Raw genomic sequence first — 12,930 nt, 5'->3', positions numbered from 1 at the left:
TGGTAATGGGGTGGGGGGATGGGATTTTGTGTGGTGATGTGATGGGGGGTGGAATTATGTATGGTGATGTGGTGGGGGGCGGTATTATGCGTGGTGATGTGGTGGGGGGCGGGATTATGTGTGGTAATGGGGTGGAGGGGCAGGATTATGTGTGGTAATGGTGTGGGGGGGTGGGATTATGTGTGGTGATGTGGTGGGGGGCAGGATTATGTGTGGTAATGTGGTGGGGGAGGGATTATGTGTGGTGATGTGGTGGGGGGGATTATGTGTGGTGGGGCGGGATTATGTGTGGTGATGTGTTGGGAGGCGGAAATATGTGTGGTGATGTGTGGTAATGTGGTGGAGGGGTGGGATTATGTTTTGTAATGTGGTGGGGGGGTGGTTTTATGTTTGGTGATGTGGTGGGGGGGCGGGATTATGTGTGGTGATGTGGTGGGGGGGCAGAATTATGTGTGGTGATGTGGTGGGGGGCGGGATTATGTGTGGTGATGGGGTGGAGGGCGGGATTATGTGTGGTAATGTGGTGGGGAGATTATGTGTGTTGATGTGGTGGGGGGGTGGGATTATGTGTGGTTAAGTGGTGGAGGTGGGATTATGTGTGGTTAAGTGGTGGGGGTGGGATTATGTGTGGTGATGTGTTGGGGGCGGAATTATGTGTGGTGATGTGGGGGGTGGGATTATGTGTGGTAATGGGGTGGGGGGCGGGATTATGGGTGGTAATGGGGTGGGGGGCAGAATTATGTGTGGTAATGTGGTGGGGGGTGGGATTATGTGTGGTGGTGGGGGGACGGGATTATGTGTGGTGATGTGGTGGGGGCAGGATTATGTGTGGTAATGTGGTGGGGGCAGGATTATCTATGGTAATGTGGTGGGAGCGGGATTATGTGTGGTGATGGGGTGGGGGGCGGGATTATGTGTGGTGATGTGGTGGGGGGCGTGATTATGTGTGGTAATGTGGTGGTGGGCGGGATTATCTGTAGTAATGTGGTGGGGGCGGGATTATGTGTGGTAATGTGGTGGGGGGCAGGATTATGTGTGGTAATGTGGTGGGGGGCAGGATTATCTGTGGTAATGAGGTGGGGGCGGGATTAGGTGTGGTAATGGGGTGGGAGGTCGGGATTATGTGTGGTGATGTGTTGGGGGGGTGGGATTATGTGTGGTGATGTGGTGGGGGGGCAGAATTATGTGTGGTGATGTGGTGGGGGGGCGGGATTATGTGTGGTAATGTGATGGGGCGGGATTATGTGTGGTAATGTGGTGGGGGGTGGGATTATCTGTGGTAATGTGGTGGGGAGCGGGATTATGTGTGGTAATGTGGTGGGGGCGGGATTATCTGTAGTAATGTGGTGGGGGGCGGGATTATGTGTGGTAATGTGGTGGGGGGCAGGATTATGTGTGGTAATGTGGTGGGAGGCGGGATTATCTGTGGTAATGTGGTGGGGGCGGGATTAGGTGTGGTAATGGGGTGGGGGGTCGGGATTATGTGTGGTGATGTGTTGGGGGGCGGGATTATGTGTGGTGATGTAGTGGGGGGGCGGAATTATGTGTGGTGATGTGGTGGGGGGGCGGGATTATGTGTGGTGATGGGGTGGGGGGGTGGGATTATGTGTGGTGATTGGGTGGAAGGCGGGATTATGTGTGGTAATGTGGTGGGGGGCGGGATTATCTGTGGTAATGTGGGGGACGGGATTATGTGTGGTAATATGGTGGTGGGCGGTATTATCTGTGGTAATGTGGTGGAGGGCGGGATTATGTGTGGTAATGTGGTGGGGGGTGGGATTATGTGGTAATGTGGTGGGGGGATGGGATTATGTGTGGTAATGTGGTGGGGGGTGGGATTATGTGTGGTAATGTGGTGGGGGCGGGATTATGTGTGGTAATGTGGTGGGCGTCAGGAATATGTGTGGTAATGTGGTGGAGGGCGGGATTGTGTGTGGAAATGTGGTAGGGGCAGGATTATGTGTGGTAATGTGGTGGGGGTGGGATTATATGTGGTAATGTGTTGGGGGCGGGATTATGTGTGGTAATGTGGTGGGGGGTAGGATTATGTGTGGTAATATGGTGGGGGGCGGGATTATGTGTGGGAATGTGGGGGCAGAATTATGTGTGGTAATGTGGTGGGGGCGGGATTATGTGTGGTAATGTGGTGGGGGGCGGGATTATGTGTGGTAATGTTGTGGGGGGGCGGGATTATGTGTAGTAATGTGGCGGGGGGGTGGGATTATGTGTGGTAATGTGGGGGGCGGGATTATGTGTGGTAATGGGGTGGGGGGCGGGATTATGTGGTAATGGGGTGGGGGGGCGGGATTATGTGTGGTAATGGGGTGGGGGGGCGGGATTATGTGTGGTAATGGGGTGGGGGGCGGGATTATATGTGGTAATGGGGTGGGGGGTGGGATTATGTGTGGTGATGTGTTGGGGCGGGATTGTGTGGTGTTGTGTTGGGGGCGGGATTAAGTGTGGTGATCTGTTGAAGGGGTGGGATTATGTGTGGTGATGTGGTGGGGGGCGGTATTATGTGTGCTGATGGGGTGGGGGGGGCAGGATTATGTGTGGTAATGTGGTGGGGGGTGGGATTATGTGTGGTAATTTGGTGGGGGGGCAGGATTATGTGTGGTAATGTGGTGGGGGGCGGGATTATGTGTGGTAATGTGGTTGTGGGTGGTATTATATTTGGTAATGTGGTGGGGGGGCGGGATTATTTGTGGTAATGTGGTGGGGGGCGGGATTATCTGTAGTAATGTGGTGGGGGCGGGATTGTGTGTGGTAATGTGGTGGGGGGCAGGATTATGTGTGGTAATGTGGTGGGAGGTGGGATTGTGTGTGGTAATGTGGTGGGGGTGGGATTATGTGTGGTAATGTGGTGGGGGGCAGGATTATGTGTGGTGATGTGGTGAGGGGGCGGGATTATGTGTGGTGATGTGGTGGGGGGCGGGATTATGTGTGGTAATGTGGTGGGGGAGAGGGATTATGTGTGGTGATGTGTTGGGGGCGGGATTATGTGTGGTGATGTGGTGGGGTCGGAATTATGTGTGGTGATGTGGTAGAGGGCGGGATTATGTGTGGTGATGGGGTTGGGGGCGGGATTATGTGTGGTGTTGGGGTGGGGGGCAGGATGGGGTGGGGGGCGGTATTATGTGTGCTGATGGGGTGGGGGGGGGCAGGATTATGTGTGGTAATGTGGTGGGGGGTGGGATTATGTGTGGTAATTTGGTGGGGGGGCAGGATTATGTGTGGTAATGTGGTGGGGGGCGGGATTATGTGTGGTAATGTGGTTGTGGGTGGTATTATATTTGGTAATGTGGTGGGGGGGCGGGATTATTTGTGGTAATGTGGTGGGGGGCGGGATTATCTGTAGTAATGTGGTGGGGGGCGGGATTGTGTGTGGTAATGTGGTGGGGGGCAGGATTATGTGTGGTAATGTGGTGGGAGGTGGGATTGTGTGTGGTAATGTGGTGGGGGGCGGGATTATGTATGGTAATGTGGTGGGCGTCGGGATTATGTGTGGTAATGTGGTGGGGGGCGGGATTGTGTGTGGAAATGTGGTTGGGGTGGGATTGTGTGTGGTAATGTGGTGGGGGCGGGATTATGTGTGGTATTGTGGTGGGGGTGGGATTATGTGTGGTAATGTGGTGGGGGCGGGATTATGTGTGGAAATGTGGTTGGGGTGGGATTGTGCGTGGTAATGTGGTTGGGGTGGGATTGTGTGTGGTAATGTGGTGGGGGTGGGATTATGTGTGGTAATGGGGTGAGGGGTGGGATTATGTGTGGTGATGTGGTGGGGGGCGGGATTATGTGTGGTAATGTGGTGGGGGCGGGATTATGTGTGGTAATGAGGTGGGGGGCAGGATTATGTGTGGTGGTAGGGTGGGGGACAGGATTATGTGTGGTAATGTAGGGGGTGGGATTATGTGCGGTAATGTGGTGGGGGCGGGATTATCTGTGGTAAAGTGATGGGGGCGGGATTATGTATGGTAATGTGGTGGAGGGGTGGGATTATCTGTAGTAATGTGGTGGGGGGCAGGGTTATGTGTTGTAATGTGGTGGGGGGCGGGATTATGTGTGTTAATGTGGTGGGGGATTGTGGTAATGTGGTGGGGGGGCGGGATTATGTGTGGTAATGTGGTGGGGGGCGGGATTATGTGTGGTAATGTGGTGGGGGGCGGGATTATGTGTGGTAATGTGGTGAATGGGGCGGGATTATGTGTGGTAATGTGGGGGAAGGATTTTGTGTGGTAATGTGGTGGGGGGAGGGATTATGTGTGATAATGTGGAGGGGGGCAGGATTATGTGTGGTAATGTGGTGGGGGTGGGATTATGTGTGGTAATGTGGTGGGGGGGCGGGATTATGTGTGGAAATGTGGTGGGGGATGGGATTATGTGTGGTAATGTGGGGGGCGGGATTATGTGTGGTAATGTGGTGGGGAGCGGGATTATGTGTGGTAATGTGGTGGGGGGCAGGATTATGTGTGGTATAGTGGTGGGGCCAGGATTATGTGTGGTAATGTGGTGGGGCGGGATTATGTGTAGTAATGTGGTGGGGGTCAGGATTATGTGTGGTGATGTGGTGGGGGGAGGGATTATGTGTGGTGATGTGGTGGGGGGCAGGATTATGTGTGGTGATGTGGTGGGGGCCGGGATTATGTGTGGTGATGGGGTTGGGTGCGGGATTATGTGTGGTTATGAGGTGGGGGGGCAGGATTATGTGTACTGATGGGGTGGGGGCGGGATTATGTGTGGTGATGGGGTGTGGGGGCGTGATTATGTGTGGTGATGGGGTGGGTGGGCATTATTATGTGTGGTAATGTAGTGGGGGAGGGATTATGTGTAGTAATGCGGTGGGGGGCGGGATTATGTGGTGATGGGGTGGGGGGCAGGATTATGTGTGGTGATGGGGTGGGGGGGCGGGATTATGTGTGGTGATGGAGTGGGTGGGCGTTATTATGTGTGATAATGTGGTGGGGGGGCGGGCTTTTGTGTGGTAATGTGTTGGGGACGGGACTATGTGTGGTAATGTGGTGGGGGGCGGGATTATCTTTGGTGATGTGGTTGGGTGGCGGGATTATGTGTGGTGATGTGCTGGGGGGCAGGATTAAGTGTAGTAATGTGGTGGAGTGGCGGGATTATGTGCGGTGATGTGGGGGGACGGGATTATGTGTGGTAATGGGATGTGGGGCGGGACTATGTGTGTTGATGTGTTGGGGGCAGGATTGTGTGGTGATGTGTTGGGGGCGGGATTATGTGTGGTGATGTGTTGAAGGGGCGGGATTATGTGTGGTGATGTGGTGGGGGCGGGATTATGTGTGGTGATGTGATTGGGGGCGGGATTTGTGGGGGGCGGGATTGTGTGTTATGTGGTGCAGATTGTGTGTGGTAATGTGGTGTGGATTGTGTGTGGTAATGTGGTGGGGGCGGGATTGTGTGTGTTTTAATGGGGTGGGGGGCAGGATTGTGTGTGGTAATGTGATGGGGGCGGGATTGTGTGTGGTAATGTGGTGGGGGTGGGATTATGTGTGGTAATGTGGTGGGGAGTGGGATTATGTGTGGTAATATGGTTGGCAGAATTATGTGTGGTAATGTGGTGGGGGCAGGATTATGTGTGGTAATGTGGTGGGGTGGCGGGATTATGTGTAGTAATGTGGTGGGGGGCAGGATTATGTGTGGTAATGGGGTGTGGGGTGGGATTATGTGTGGTGATGGGGTGGGGGGGCAGGATTATCTGGTGATGTGGTGGGGGGCGTTATTATGTGTGGTAATGTGGTGGGGGGCGTGAATATGTGTGGTAATGTGGTGGGGGCGGGACTGTGTGGTAATGTGGTGGGGGGCGGGATTATCTGTGGTGATATGGTGGGGTGGTGGGATTATGTGTGGTGATGTGGTGGGGGGGCATTAATATGTGTAGTAATGTGGTGGGGTGGCGGGATTATGTGTGGTGATGTGGTGGGGGGCAGGATTATGTGTGGTAATGGGGTGGGGGGGCGGTATTATGTGTGGTGATGTGTTGAGGGGCGGGATTGTGTGTGGTGATGTGGTGGGGGGCGGGATTATGTGTGGTAATGGGGTGGGGGGCGGGATTATGTGTGGTAATGGGGTGGGGGGCGGGATTATGTGTGGTAATGGGGTGGGGGGGCGGGATTATGTGTGGTGATGTGGTGGGGGGCGGGATTATGTGTAGTAATGCGGTGGGTGGGCGGTATTATGTGTGGTGATGTGTTGGGGGGCGGGATTGTATGGTGATATTTTGAGCGGCGGGATTATGTGTGGTGATGTGTTGAAGGGGCGGGATGATGTGTGGTGATGTGGTGGGTGCGGGATTATGTGTGGTGATGTGGTGGGGGGGCGGGATTTGTGGGGGCGGGATTGTGTGTGGTTATGTGGTACGGATTGTGTGTGGTAATGTGGTGTGGATTGTGTGTGGTAATGTGGTGGGGGGCGGGATTATGTGGTGATGTGGGGGGGTGGGATTTGTGGGGGGCCGAATTGTGTGTGTTGATGTGGTGGGGGGCGGGATTATGTGTGGTAGTGGGGTGGGGGGGGCGGGATTATGTGTGGTAGTGGGGTGGGGGGGCGGGATTATGTGTGGTAATGGGGTGGGGGGGCGTTATTATGTGTGGTAATGGGGTGGATGGCGGGATTATGTGTGGTAATGGGGTGGGGGGCAGGAATATGTGTGGTAATGGGGTGGGGGGCGGGATTATGTGTGGTAATGGGGTGGGGGGGCGGTATTATGTGTGGTAATGGGGTGGGGGGGCGGTATTATGTGTAGTAATGGGGTGGGGGGGTGGGATTATGTGTGGTAATGGGGTGGGGGGGTGGGATTATGTGTGGTAATGGGGTGGGGGGGTGGGATTATGTGTGGTAATGGGGTGGGGGGTGGGATTATATGTGGTGATGTGTTGGGGGGCGGAATTGTGTGGTGATGTGTTGGGGGGCGGGATTATGTGTGGTGATGTGTTGAAAGGGCGGGATTATGTGTGGTGATGTGGTGGGGGGCAGGATTATGTGTGGTGATATTGTGGGGGGCGGGATTGTGTGTGGTTATGTGGTGCGGATTGTGTGTGGTAATGTGGTGCAGATTGTGTGTGGTAATGTGATGGGGGCGGGATTTTGTGTGGTAATGTGGTGGGAGGCGGGATTATGTGTGGTAATGGGGTGGGGGGCAGGATTATGTGTGGTGATGTTGTGGGGGCGGAGCTACTGTGAAGGGGGCGGGATTAGCTAGTAATCACGATGCCTCTTATATATATAGATAGGGGAACCATATGTCATTTTTTGGGGGGTCCCCCATTTCAATAACCATGAAATACTAAGTATACAGCGGTAAGCTGATATTAATAGCCTGGCAAGCTCCATGGGTATTACCGCTTTCCCAGAACGAAGAAGAGGAGATGGATAGCCATCTTCCTCGTGAGGACAAGGAAGTCTAATGAATAAGGCTGACTTTATGTCCCACTGCCTTTCCCGTGACCCTCATGTTATATGCATTTTAACCAACACTGATTACAGGTTGTGCACCCTCCTCGGTCCACGCTACAGGGAGAACTTTCCATCTCTGCCTCTTGTGGCAGAAAGTGGTAGTAAAGTGGTGCAATACCAAAAGGCCCTAGTTGAACAATTAGTACAAAAATTCCCATCTGACAACACTATTAGCAGAGGTCATAGTTTCTTGAACAACCAAGGAGCAGAGACAAGGGAGACACAAATCAGGTCCGACAGAGGCATTGGAAGACATTTTGGAAGATGGTGAATGAGTACCTAGCCGACCGTATCAGCATCCTTTGTGATTCCTCTGTGCTTTACAACTATTGGGCATCCAAGCTGGACACCAGTCATGAACTATCCCTCTACACCTTGCAGGTGCTGGCCTTCCCTGCCGCTAGCATTTTCTCAGAGCGGATTTTTAGTGCCGCATAACCAATATGCACATCCGTCTGTCAACTGAAAATGCTGACAAGCTGACTCTTATCAAAATGAACAAGGCCTGCATTGACCTAAACTTCTCAACCCCATCGGATGACTGCAGAGGAATATAAAGCCAATTCTAATAGTTTCTTCCCGTCCCATCCAAAAAAGGTATGCAGTTCTTGTTTTTTCTTTTTCATGTCTTCCACCATATCTACAGTGTCATGATGCGAACCTCGCTCTTAATTATTACACTGTGTATATGTTGCCTTACTACATAATTTTTGCTGGATATGTATCAAGCTTACCAATACAATTCTATTGATAAATTAGAATATTATCAAAATGTTAATTAATTTGATTTCTTCAGTACAACAGTGAAACTCATATATTATATATTATATATAGAGTAATTGCAAACAGAGTGATCTATTTCATGTGTTTATTTCTGTTAATGTTGATGATTATGGCTTACAGCCAATGAAAACTCAAAAGTCATTATCTCAGTAACTTAGAATAATTAACAAAACACACCTGCAAAGGCTAGTAAATTAGAATAATTAACAAAACACACCTGCAAAGGCTTCCTAAATGTTTTAAAAGGTCCCTTAGTCTGTCTCTGTAGGCTCCACAATCATGGGGAAGACTGCTGACTTTACAGATGTTAAGTAGGCAGTCATTGACACACTCTACAAGGAGGGTTAGCCACAATAGGCCATTGCTAAAGATGGTGGCTGTTCACAGAGTGCTATATTTAAGCATACTAATGGAAAGTTGAGTGGAAGAACAAAGGTTGGTAGAAAAAGGTGTTCAAGCAACCTGGATAACTGCAGCCTTGAAAGGATTGTTAAGAAAAGGCAATTCAAAAATTTGGGAGAGATTCACAAGGACTGCCCTGTTGCTTGAGTCATTTCTTCAGGAGCCACCACATACAGACATATCCAGGACATGGGCTACAAGTGTCGAAATTCATGTGTCAAGCCATTGATGAACAATAGGCAATGCCAGACGCATCTTACCTGGGCCAAAGAGAAAATGAACTAGATTGTCGCTCAGTGATCCAAGGTGTTGTTTTCAGATGAAAGTAAATTTTGCATTCCATTTGGAAATCAAAGTCCCAGTGTCTGGAAGAAGAGTGGAAAGGCACACAATCCAATCCAAGCTGATTGAGGTCTAATGTGAAGTTTCCACAATCAATGATGGTTTGGGGAGCCATGTCATCTGCTGGTGTAGGCCCACTGTGCTTTATCAAGACCAAAGTCAGCGCAGCAGTCTACAAGGACATTTTAGAGCTCTTCATGCTTCCCTTTGCCAACGAGCCTTTCGGAGATGGAAATGTAATTCTCAAGTAGTACTTGGCACCTGTCCACACTGCAAAAGGACCAATACCTGGTTTAAAAACAACAGTATCACTGTGCTTGATTGGCCAGCAAACTCACCTTACCATATCCCCATAGAGAATATAGGGGGTATTGTAAAGAGGAAGATGAGAGACACCAGACCCAACAATGCAGATGAGCTGAAGGCTGCTATCAAAGCAACCCGGGCCACGATGACCAATCCACTTTCAAGGAAACCGTTCATGTAGGAATGCTTTGACCTGACACCTATAATGTGGAGGTGCACCCTCTTGCTGGAAAAACTCAGGGAACGTGCCATCTTCAGTGCATAAAGAGGGCAACAAATCATCATGATGGTTGTCATGGGCCAGTTGAATGGCCACCAAGGTCTCCCAATCTGACCCCCTTAGACTTTTATCTTTGGGGTCATCTGAAGGCAATTGTCTATGCTGTGAAGGTACGAGATGTTCAGCATCTGAAACAACGAATACTGGAAGCCTGTGCTAGCATTTCTTCTGTGGTGTTGCTATGAGTGTGTCAAGAGTGGGAGAAGAGGGTTGCATTGACAATTCAACACAATGGGCAGCACTTTGAACACATTTTATAAGTGGTCATAAACTTGTAAATAACTCATGAAAGAATAAAGTTAAGTTAAAACCAAGCACACCATTGTTTTTCTTTTGAAATTCTAAATATGTTTGATGTGTCACATGACTCTCTTCCCATTGGAAAAATAAAGTTGGATCCAAAATGGCCAATTTCAAAATGGCCGCCATAGTCACCACCCATCTTGAAACGACCCCCCCCCCATATACAAATGTGCCACAAACAGGAAGTTGATATCACCGAATATTCCCATTTTATTTAGGTGTATCCATATAAAAGGCCCACCCTGTACTTGAAAACAGCACCAGAACAACTATCAGTACATGATTATGTCACCAGAATCAGAATATGTCAGCAGAACACCATTAGTACATGAATACATCACCATAACCACCTCAAGGAGATGAATACAACACTAGAACCACCATCACTACATGAATATACCGTATATCACCAGAACAACACTCAGCACATGAATACAGAACCACCATCACTACGTAAATGCATCACCGTAACCACCATCAGTACATGAATACATCATCAGAACCACTATAAGTTTTGTACATGCTGTATTTATCGTATGACAGACTCAAAAACCATCATATATATCACTTTTTCTATAATAGAAGTCTGTTTAGTTTCCATTAGAGTATCCGCAAAATGGTGGACTCCTCAATTGAAACCAAATGGCCCCCTTTATAGTTAAGCTATTTTAGTTTCAATGATTATCCTTGGTTCTGATATTTAACACCTTTACCCACCAAGTTGGTTTGCACGTTAATGACCGGGCCAATTTTTACAATTCTGACCACTGTCACTTTAAGAGGTAAGGCTACGTTCACATTTGCGGTGTGCGCCGCAGCGTCGGCGCCGCAACGCACAACGCAAACAAAAACGCAACAAAACGCATGCACAACGCTGCATTTTGCGCCGCATGCGTTCAACGCATGCGGTGCAAAACGCTGCGTTTTAGGGAAACGCAGTTGCGTTTTCAACAAAAAACGCAGCGTTTTGCGCCGCATGCGTTTTTTTGTGCAGTGAGTCATTCTTCATCCCACCCACAAAAAAAAGTGTCTACACAATAGATAAGGACCACCAATGGCTAGAAGAGGGTTGGTGTTTATGTAATTGTGTATATATACCCTGGCAGAGATGAATTCCTCCCATTTTGCTGGTATTCATGATGGAGCGTCCCATGGACAGTATCTACATGGATATGGAGATGGAATTTGCCTTGGCTCATGCCTATGCTGTCGCCTGTTTTCATCAAAGGGAAAGGGAAAAACGGAGATGGAGTCGTCGCCGCTTTTGGATACACCCTATCTTGGAAGTCCGGGAGAGCCGTGGAGAATACCATAGCTTGTTTGGCGAACTGAATGACAACCTGGAGAAATATTTTGAATACACCAGGATGTCTCAGGAGCCACGACCTCTTCCCCACACCGAAGGCCCTGCGATGCCATTTGTTGTGGTTGGGGATGAGGCATTCCAAATGTCTGCCAACCTATTGAAACCCTACTCCAGTCGGGGCTTGGACCACACCAAAAGGGTTTTCAATTACAGACTGTCCAGGGCCAGAAGGACTGTGGAGTGCGCCTTTGGCATCCTTGTCTCCAAATGGCGGATATTAGGATCCGCCATTAATCTGAAAACTGAGACAGTGGATGAGGTGGTGAAGGCGTGTGTGGTTCTCCACAATTATATTCTGGCCAAAGAGAGACTGAACGTGGATCTCGATGAACCCATAGCCAACCCATTGCCCGATTTCCATGATCATCCTCTGAGGACAAGTGTGGAAATTGCGCAGATGAGGGATCGTTTTGCGGCCTATTTTGTGTCAGATGTTGGCCATGTGTCATGGCAAGATACAATGGTGTAGTAAACTGTTGGACTGTATTCTGGTGTGACTATGCTAAAAATGTAATATAATAATAAACTAATTCTCCAGTAAATGTGCACTAAATGTAATCCGTATAGGTTGGTTTGGTTATGTGAAATTTGGCATCTACCTATAGTTCACCAATGTAATGTGCCTTATCTTAAAAACTTGGAACCCTTTGTTTTTAAAATCTTGTGTTTTAATAAAAAAAATTTCTTCAGTTTTCTACCCTGCTTCAAAGACAAAATTTATACCATACCATATAACATATTTATTTGTTTGTCAGATCGCCGTGTATCGTTGTGTTTGACAGCAAAAACAACGATACCAGCGATGTTTTACAATGGTAACCAGGGTAAATATCGGGTTACTAAGTGTAGGGCGGCGCTTAGTAACCTGATATTTACCCTGTTTACCAGTGTGAAAGTTAAATAAAAAACAGGACATATACTCATCTTCGCGTCCCCCAGCGTCCGCTTCCTGCACTGACTGAGCGCCGGCCGGAAAGTGAATGCACAGCTCAGCGGTGATGTGACCGCTCTGCTGTTAGGGCCGTCACTCAGTCAGGGCAGGGAAGCGGACGCCGGGGGACGCAATTGTGAGTGTATGTACTGTTGTTTTATTTACATTTAACACTGGTAACCAGGGTAATCATCGGAAGCGCAGCGGCCTGCGCTTAGCAACCTGATGTTTACCCTGGTTACCCGGGGACCTCGGCATCGTTGGTCGCTGGAGAGCTGTCACACAGACAGCTCTCCAGCGACCAAATAGCGATGCTGCAGTGATCTGCATCATTGTATGTTTTGCTGCAGCATTGTTAAGTGTGAAGGTACCTTTACGGTATGTGTCCACGTTCAGGATTGCATCAGGATTTTGTCACGATTTTTCATCAGTATTTGTAAGCCAAAACCAGGAGTGGAACAATTAGAGGCAAAGTAGAATAGAAACATCTGCTCCACTTCTGTATTTATCACCCACTCCTGGTTTTGGGTTACAAATACTTTTGTAAAATCCTGACCAAATCCTGATGCAATCCTGAGCGTGGACACATACCCTTAGTGATTGAAAACACCCCATACACTTTATTGTTTGTAAACACCTCATACAGCAATGAGAGACACCAAAAAAGGCAAAATAAAAATGGTAAAAATAGTGTCTGACATTGCATATGATGTGTTTGAAGCACAAAATATGTGTAGACGG

This window comes from Ranitomeya variabilis, chromosome 3 (genome assembly GCF_051348905.1).
Source record: "Ranitomeya variabilis isolate aRanVar5 chromosome 3, aRanVar5.hap1, whole genome shotgun sequence".
Lineage (NCBI taxonomy): Eukaryota > Metazoa > Chordata > Amphibia > Anura > Dendrobatidae > Ranitomeya > Ranitomeya variabilis.
Note: the sequence above shows the minus strand (reverse complement) of the source record.